Here is a 9,360-nt window from a genome sequence, read left to right on the forward strand (position 1 = left end):
AGCATGCCCAGTCATGCCGCACAGATTGCACAACACCTCGGAACTGCATTTTGCCGCTACGTGTCCAACCTGGCCACACCTGTTACACTGCACCACATGGGGCCGGTCACAATGTTCTCTGGTGTGGCCATATCTCAAGCAGTTCCGGCAGGCTATTGGCATCTGGGGGTAAAATAGGAATCCTCGATTCTTCCCAATGGCAAAGTTCTGGGGTGGGTGATGTAAGCCTCCAATGCCATTGGGATCCTGGCGGAACTTCACCCAATATTTTCTTTTGCCATTCCAGAAGCTCTGGGTGTTCAAGATTTTATGTGAGAAGCGGACCTCCCTGCAGTAACGACTGAGGAAGGTTTCAATGTCACACTCTGAGACAAATGGACTGAACATGCACATCACGAGCGGGACTTCTTCCTCCCCGTAGAGGAATAAAAAGTTCAGTCCATTTAGCCGCTCCTCACTCTGGTCCGCATCAGACAATCTTTTGTGCATGTTGTCGCAACATGCCGCGGCCGTAAAGGATACGGTGTACCGACCGCGGCTTTCCTGGTCGTTGAGACACAGGATGTCCGCCCGCTTGAGCCCCAGGAAGTCCAGCAGAATCACCTCCACAATGAAGCGAAGGTTCTTCCGCTGGCGATGGCCTTCTTCCACCTCGATGCGGACGGACTGGCGCAACCGGGTGTCCCCGGATGCAAATCCAAATGTAAATGGCATTTTCAGTGCCTGGGGGCTAAGCCTGTCCCTTATAGCAGCAAGGGCTCAGATTCCACAATTAAGTGGAACCCTCCCCCAAGGCCAAGGATTAGGGTACCCCAGACACCTACGAAGCCCGATAAACGCCCTCGGAACGCTCTTAGAAAAACGCCTCAAGGCCGGTTGACCTCTTGGGTAAGGCGCGATCGCAACTCGTTGTCCGGGGGCTAAGCCCACTCCCCAAATAGCAGCAAGGGGGTGAAGTCTCTCTGTGAAAAGAGACGATCCCCCAAGGCCAAGGAGCAGGGTACCCCGGACACCTCCCAACAAAACCAGATGCAGAAATACTACACCTGATCTTGCCAAAAGGCCGAGAAGCGATAACCCGAACGGGCCGCGCGTTGACCGAGCCTGCCCAATACTGCTGTTCACCCCTTGCAGCGATTCAGCCTACTCCTAGGCAATTCCATGGGGCCCTGCAGGCTCACACACACTCACAGCTACTAAGCGGGAGGTGAATAAAGGCCGGAGAGGAAGCAAGACAGGATTTGCTTCTTTTGCTTGCACCACAATGCAGTGCTGAAAGAGGAGGAATCGACATAAAAACGCCTTCCTGGCAACGCCCAAATGCCCTCCTGCCGTGCAAACACTGGCAGCAGCAGCAGCAGCAGCAGCAGCAGCAGTAAGTGCATGCCCACTGCCACCCCTTCTCCTTTCACACCTTGTATCAGCTTTAATCCAGTCCAGTGCTGCCTGCTGAGCAGCACTGACCAACACTGCCTGGGCCCAGGCTTTTATCTCTGAGGCCCCATTATGATGTCAGAAAGCTGGCTCTGGCTCCTGAGGTCTCCACTATGACACGTGCAAAGTTCCGTCTGAACTTTATATAAGACGGTGCGGCTCAGTCAGTCACTCAGTGTTGCCTGAGAGGGCAACACTGCAACAGCCGGCCCCCAGGCTGTCTTTTTTTTGCACAGCTAGTTGCCTCCAGGAGGCCACAAGAGGGAGACAAGGGACTGCAAAATGGAAAATAGGCATCCACCAACTTTACAGACAACTTGTTCTCCTTGCTCCTAGAACCTCCATCCTTGCACAGTTTGTTATTCTTCCAGGTAACATAGTAACAAATCCAAATTGCTGCTCTCTTTGTAGGCAAGCAAGGGTTTGTTGCAACTGCAATTCTTACTTCTTCTTGAAATGTAGGGACCACAGTACATTCCATCACATCCATCTAGTGTACACAGGTAGGTCCATTGTGACGGGCGGGCGGGCGGGCTGGCTGCTTTAATGGCTGTTTGCTGTTCCCCTACTCCACTCCACTATTTGACTATGGTGCTGCATCAATCAGTGGCTGGCTCAGGTGCAGCTCTTTAACCTACCTAGGAGGGAGGGCGGAGAGAAGACAAGGAAGGTGAATGAGCTGTTCCAATGTGAAATGCCGGAAACACAGAAACACAGTCGACACAAAACAAGAGGTGGCAATGTATTAATTAATTGCATTTAATAAATTAACTCATTATCACACATGACTGTACAAATGCATTGTCCAACAGGTGTTGAAATAATGGGATTAAAAGGGGAGATCCCATCCGAAAGACAAAAACAATGGCAAACACAAAAAGCACTTTTGGAATCTGATTTTAGTAAACACATAAGGAAAGGGTGCACCGGTCCTGGAAATACTGCAATACCAGGTCAATGCGTGGAGTGGACAGAGCAAGCTCTATTTCCATCTCCCTGTTCTAAAAATCCATTTAATATATGGTCCCCAGATAGGGGACGTATCAGATATTAAACTGATAAGAACAGATAAGGTTTCAACAAAATTTTATTGGCACATATATATATACAGAGAATACATTTTCATAGAATAAAATTCAGTAATAAAATGCTTGTTGTACATTTCATAAAATAATTTTTGGTGTAATACAATTCTGTAATAAATTATTTGTTTGTACATTTTTCTTTAATAAAATTCAGTAACAAAAGGTTTTTATAATTCATTTCATTAAAACCTTTTTGTAAAATTAAATTCAGTAATAAAATGTTTATTTTTAATACATTTCATTAAAATGATAAAAGCAATAAATTTTTAACGAGAAGAAGGTTTCTTTAAAAATGACAATGGCAGGATAAAACAAGCAGTAAAATCACAATTACAAATACATAAATTATTTACATGGTAATCGTGTTCCACAGAGACAGACACCACATGGATGCCGCCTCTTTTGCTCCTAGATTTTTTTTGTCTCTGAGGTAGTAGACATACAGCTCACTTAGCGCAATCTTGACACAGTCTGTAATGTCAATAAAATCACGTTTAAAAAGAAGAATGTTCCTAACCTTCCAGATGGCATTTTTAAAACAATTAATAATCATCCAGCAGATCATCTGCTGTCTGAATGATGGGCAGGTAAAAAGGCCATAAAAAACATATTCGTACTTAAAATCTTTAAGACCACAGATCCATTTTAGTAAAAGGCCTGCTTTTCTCCATACCTCCTGTGCATAGTGGCAGTTCCAGAACAAGTGCATTACTGTTTCGTCATTCCCGCACCTATCTCGTGGGCACTTGGCTCTCGCCACCAGTCCTCTCCTATGTTGGAATGCACGTGTAGGGAGGCACTGGTGGACGATTGCCCAGGCAAGGTCCTTATGCACATTTGCAAGATATTTTCCATACACATTTCGCCACACTTGCTTGGACCTTGCCTGCGAGAAATTGGACACTGCCACTGTCTCTTCTCCGTGTCTGCACGCCACTGACACCTTCCTCTGGTCCCCCAATATGTCAGGCTCCAATTCTTGGAGGCTCAGGAGCCTAACAGTCTTTTCTAGCACCACATAGTGTTTTGGGGGACACAGAAGCACAGGAGAATTTAAGGAGATACGAGCCCAACGTTTAAAAACCATGCCCGCTGCGTATTTTAAAAAGCAGCTAAAAATGCCATCGGATTTAAACATTTTAAAACAGAAGCAGAAATATTTGATATAAAAAAATGTAAAAAGGTTAGGAACATTTCTCCCGCCATTGTCTTTACCTTTATACATAAAATCACGTTTTAATTTTTCCATCTTGGAGCCCCACAGAAACATAAAACAAATGCGTGTTAGCTTTTTAATATATAAAATGGATGGAGGGAAAACCATGGCCACATAGAGCATTATTGGGATTAAAATCATTTTTATGATTAAAATTTTCCCCTCCATCGTGAGGCTCCTAAGATCCCACATTAAAACCTTCTTCTCTATTTTTGCTATCACTGAGTCCCAGTTAGAGGTCCCATTGTTCGCCTGATTAAAAACAATCCCTAAAATTTTAATCTGGTCCTTCTGCATTCTGACTCCTGGGGTCAGGGAGGAATCCCAGCCTCCTATATTAAAACAGTCACATTTATCAATGTTAAGTTTAAAACCAGAAGCCTCGCAGAAAAAGGTGGTGTTCCTCAGCGCCCTCCTCATGGATGATGAATCGGGGCACAGAATTGTCACATCATCCATGTAGCTTAATACCTTTACTTGGTTGCCCCTCCCACCAGGTATTGGGGCGCCTCTAATAACTTTATCGTTCCTGAGCATGGCTAAAAGGGGCTCCATTGCGCAAATAAATAGTAGGGGAGACAATGGGCACCCTTGCTTGACTCCAGATAAAAGAGGAACACCACTAGTTAAAAATCCATTTATAGAAATCTCACTAAAACAGGACCGATATAAAAGCATCACACGACTTATAATAAAATCAGGCACCGCCATTTTTTTAAGAACCATAAAAAGGAACTCATGGGACACTCTATCAAAGGCCTTTTCAAAGTCAAGGGATAAAATAGCAAGGTTTTGGCCTCGATCTTTAAAATACCAAATAACATCTCTTAAAATATTAAGGGACTCAGTGATAGATCTACCAGGTACCCCACAGACCTGATTTGGGTGGATTAATTTACTGATAAAAGGTTTAAAACGGACCGCTATCAGTTTGGCTAAAATTTTATAATCTACATTTAAAAGCGTAATCGGGCGCCAATTTTTGAGCTGGTCCTTTCCACCCTTCTTTTTAAAAATTAGGGACACAATCCCCCTTCTCCAAGAAGGGGGCAGCTCTTTTACAATAAAAGCCTCTTTATATAGTAAAATCATATCCTCTTTTAAAACATCCCAAAAAGTTAGATAAAATTCAATAGGCAACCCATCCTCCCCAGGGGCCTTTCCCGCTGAAAAACTTTTAAAAACAAATAAAAGTTCCTCTAAATTAAGATCCCGGGATAAAACCTCCTGGTCCAAAGTATCTAACTTAAAATCAAGGGAGTTAAGAGCATGATTTAAAAAGGATTCATCAATAGCTTTTTTGCTAAAAAGGAGTTGGTAAAAATTAAAAGCTGCATTTAACATTCCTCCCACGGAAGTCTCCCCTTCTAGGTTTAAAATAGCGTCTCTTTTGTCATTTACCTTTTTAAAAAAGAATCGGGAGCACTTCTCGTCTTCTTCTAGATGCTTCACGTGGGAGTTAAAAATTATTTGTTTACCTTTATCATCAAGACATTTTTTTATTTCAGCTTTTAAGTTTAAAATATCAGAATCCACATCAAACCCAACATCCTTCAATTTAAAAAGCACATGTAGACGCTTATTAAGAACATAAAACCACTGTTTCTTTTCTCTAGCTTTCTTCCTACCTGCTCGGATAAAAAATAATTTAATTTTTGGTTTAATGCCCTCCCACCAGTGCAGCATGGTCTCGTGGGGTTTTCTCTGTAATTGCCAGCACTGGTAGGTCCGCACAAACTCATTTTTAATTTCGGGGTCCTCCAGGAGTGTGGCGTTCAACCTCCAGAGGCCCTTACTTACTTTTTGCTCTCCCTCGAGCTCCAGAGACACATTTAGGAGTTTGTGATCTGAAAAGATATTATTTAAAAGCATGCATTTTTGAGGGGTAAAATCATGAGAGGCAAAGATAAAATCGATTCTGGAGCTCACTCTTCCATTCGACCATGTGGCGCCTGGGTCTCCTGGCAAGAGATCCTTCCAGCAATCGCGTAATTTAAAATCATCAATAAAATTTTTGAGCAGGTAGGTAGTTAGGTCTTTTCTATTTGCATCACCCCCCTGCCGGCACTCTCCTTCTCTTATGCAGTTAAAATCACCCCCTACCAGCAGGGGGGTAGACCCAACACAAAACAGTGGTAATATATTAAAAAGTTCTGCCCGCTCCTGTTTGTCAGGAGGGGCATACACATTTAAAATACGAATTAAAAGTCCATTAATATGTAGGTGGGTTAAAACAGCTCTGCCGGGCATAATCTCAATCACATTTTGTATGGAAATAAAACGGCCACGGCAGAGTAATCCCACACCTGAAGAACGACAGTCATTGGCTCCAGACCACACCGAAGGGCCCAGCTTCCAGTCTTGTTTTAAATCCATATAGTCCATGCTGTTAGGGATTCCACACTCCTGCAGTAGGCAAAAATCAAAGTCCATTGTCTCAAGAAAAGAAAATAAAGCAGCCCTGCGAACAGGGCTCTTTAGGGACCTCACATTCAGTGAGGAGAATTTTAAGGTACTAGAAGGCATCGCTTATGGAGAGTCAGTGTCCACTTCTGAGGAGCCCGACCCCGATATACTCTGGGAGTCAGGCTGCCCCGCATCCGGGGACGCGAACTCCAAGATGTTCACAGGGTCAGAGCCGGATAGATGTTTAGACCCGACTCTTCCCCTGAATTCGCTTTCATCCGAGCTGCGGCATAGTGTTTTCCTCTTAATTGTGGACACGTCCTCTTCTCTCGTCCTCTTCCCCGTACTGGATAAATCCATACGCGCTCCGTCCTCGTCCTCCTCACTCGATGTCTCCTCGGTCTCCTGGCTGATGTCATCTCCGTCACGATCTCCGGCCTCTGCTACCTCAGGTGCGGCTACAGGTCTCTCCGGATCGCTGGTCATCTCGGGTTGCTCAGGAGCCTGTGAGGTCCCTTCCTTCTTTCTCATCATTCCGCCTACTGCATCTAAAGCCGTCTGCATCCGACCCTCTATTGGCGTAACAAGAGGGACGGACTCTAGCTCCCCAGCCGATCGGTGGCGGCTGGTGCTTGGGGTATCCCGCAAGGAGCCCCTGCGTCTGGACTCCTTATTTGGCTCTTCACCAGCCACCATCTCTGCCCAGTCCCCTTTTGTGGGTATCGAGGACCGGCGAGACTTTTTTCCGACCGGTTCCGGGTTGGAGCTTGGGGCCTTCATTACAGAGCTAGAACAGCCCTGCTCGGCCCCCTTGGAATCCCTAGGACCACCCTCCACACGTGGAGTGGAGGGTATTGGCCCTGACCCTTCGGTAGGTCCCGGGGCATTACCAGCAGTGCCCACACCTGTTGCAGGCTGCTGCCCTGGCCCCGGTCGGGGTGGCCCAGGTTTGGGTTCACCCCTCAATGACTGCGTTCTCTTTGGACAATCTTTGTACATGTGTCCTGTCTCCCCGCACAGGTTACACATGGTGCTGGAACTGCACTTGGAGGCCACGTGCCCAAGGCCTCCACATTTGTTACAGCGTATGACATGACCTTCACTGCATGCGTCTTTTGTATGTCCATACGACTGGCAGTTCCAGCAGAACCGGGGCATCTGGGGGTAAAAGAGATAACCCCGGTTCCTCCCAATGGCAAAGTTGGCTGGCGGATGTACAAAGCCTCGTATGCCACTTGGGTCTTGGAAGAACTTCACGAAGTACTTCCGTTTGCCATTCCAGAAGCCCTCTGCATTTTTTACTTCATGGCTGAAGTGTATCTCTTTACAATATCGCCCTAGGAAAATCTCGATGTCCCTGGCAGGGACAAACGGGCTATGCATCACCACGACGAGTGGAATGGATTCCTCGCCGTAGAGGAACGAGAAATTGAGCCCGTCCAGGCGCTCATCTGTCTGGTCCGCACCAGACAGGGCTGCACAGATGGTGTCGCAGCAGGCCGCGGTACAAAAGGAGATGGTATATCGTCCGCGGCCTTCCTGGTCATTAAGACACAGGATATTCTCCCGTCTGAGGCCGAAGAAGCCAAGCAAGATTTCCCCTACTATGAACTTCAGGTTCCTCCGCTGGCGATGTTTCTCCTCGACCTCAATCCGGATAGATTGTCGCAACTGGGTCTCCCCAGTCACGAATCCGTATGTGAACGGCATCACAGCTTGTCCCAACACAGCTTGTCGCAACAAGGAATCGCCCTTCTAGGCCGTCCGGCGCAAGCCGTCCGCCTAGTGATCCCTTCTCGTTGCCTGAGGACTAGTCCGACTACCCAATAGCTGCAGGAGGGTGAAGTCAAGGCGATAAACCTGTGACGATCCCCCCAGGCCAAGTAGCCGGGTACCCCAGGCACCTTCTGACAAAACCTCCTGTATAAATACACTTGGTCTTAGCCAAAAGGCCGAGAAGCGATAACCCGAACGGGCCGCGCGTTGACCGAGCCTGCCCAATACTGCTGTTCACCCCTTGCAGCGATTCAGCCTACTCCTAGGCAATTCCATGGGGCCCTGCAGGCTCACACATACTCACAGCTACTAAGCGGGAGGTGAATAAAGGCCAGAGAGGAAGCAAGACAGGATTTGCTTCTTTTGCTTGCACCACAATGCAGTGCTGAAAGAGGAGGAATCGACATAAAAACGCCTTCCTGGCAACGCCCAAATGCCCTCCTGCCGTGCAAACACTGGCAGCAGCAGCAGCAGCAGTAAGTGCATGCCCACTGCCACCCCTTCTCCTTTCACACCTTGTATCAGCTTTAATCCAGTCCAGTGCTGCCTGCTGAGCAGCACTGACCAACACTGCCTGGGCCCAGGCTTTTATCTCTGAGGCCCCATTATGATGTCAGAAAGCTGGCTCTGGCTCCTGAGGTCTCCACTATGACACGTGCAAAGTTCCGTCTGAACTTTATATAAGACGGTGCGGCTCAGTCAGTCACTCAGTGTTGCCTGAGAGGGCAACACTGCAACAGCCGGCCCCCAGGCTGTCTTTTTTTTGCACAGCTAGTTGACTCCAGGAGGCCACAAGAGGAAGACAAGGGACTGCAAAATGGAAAATAGGCATCCACCAACTTTACAGACAACTTGTTCTCCTTGCTCCTACAACCTCCATCCTTGCACAGTTTGTTATTCTTCCAGGTAACATAGTAACAAATCCAAATTGCTGCTCTCTTTGTAGGCAAGCAAGGGTTTGTTGCAACTGCAATTCTTACTTCTTCTTGAAATGTAGGGACCACAGTACATTCCATCACATCCATCTAGTGTACACAGGTAGGTCCATTGTGACGGGCGGGCGGGCGGGCTGGCTGCTTTAATGGCTGTTTGCTGTTCCCCTACTCCACTCCACTATTTGACTATGGTGCTGCATCAATCAGTGGCTGGCTCAGGTGCAGCTCTTTAACCTACCTAGGAGGGAGGGCGGAGAGAAGACAAGGAAGGTGAATGAGCTGTTCCAATGTGAAATGCCAGAAACACAGACGACACAAAACAAGAGGTGGCAATGTATTAATTAATTGCATTTAATAAATTAGCTCATTATCACACATGACTGTACAAATGCATTGTCCAACAGGTGTTGAAATAATGGGATTAAAAGGGGAGATCCCATCCGAAAGACAAAAACAATGGCAAACACAAAAAGCACTTTTGGAATCTGATTTTAGTAAACACATAAGG

At 46.7% G+C, this 9,360-nt stretch overlaps 1 pseudogene; it reads right to left on the reverse strand.

The window, feature by feature from the left end:
- Window positions 1–2,350: 2,350 nt before the first annotated feature.
- Window positions 2,351–2,525, reverse strand: LOC142682064 (U2 spliceosomal RNA; annotated as a pseudogene).
- Between the last annotated feature and the right edge of the window lie 6,835 nt (window positions 2,526–9,360).

The sequence above is a fragment of the Rhinoderma darwinii genome (genome assembly GCF_050947455.1).
Source record: "Rhinoderma darwinii isolate aRhiDar2 chromosome 2 unlocalized genomic scaffold, aRhiDar2.hap1 SUPER_2_unloc_7, whole genome shotgun sequence".
NCBI lineage: Eukaryota > Metazoa > Chordata > Amphibia > Anura > Rhinodermatidae > Rhinoderma > Rhinoderma darwinii.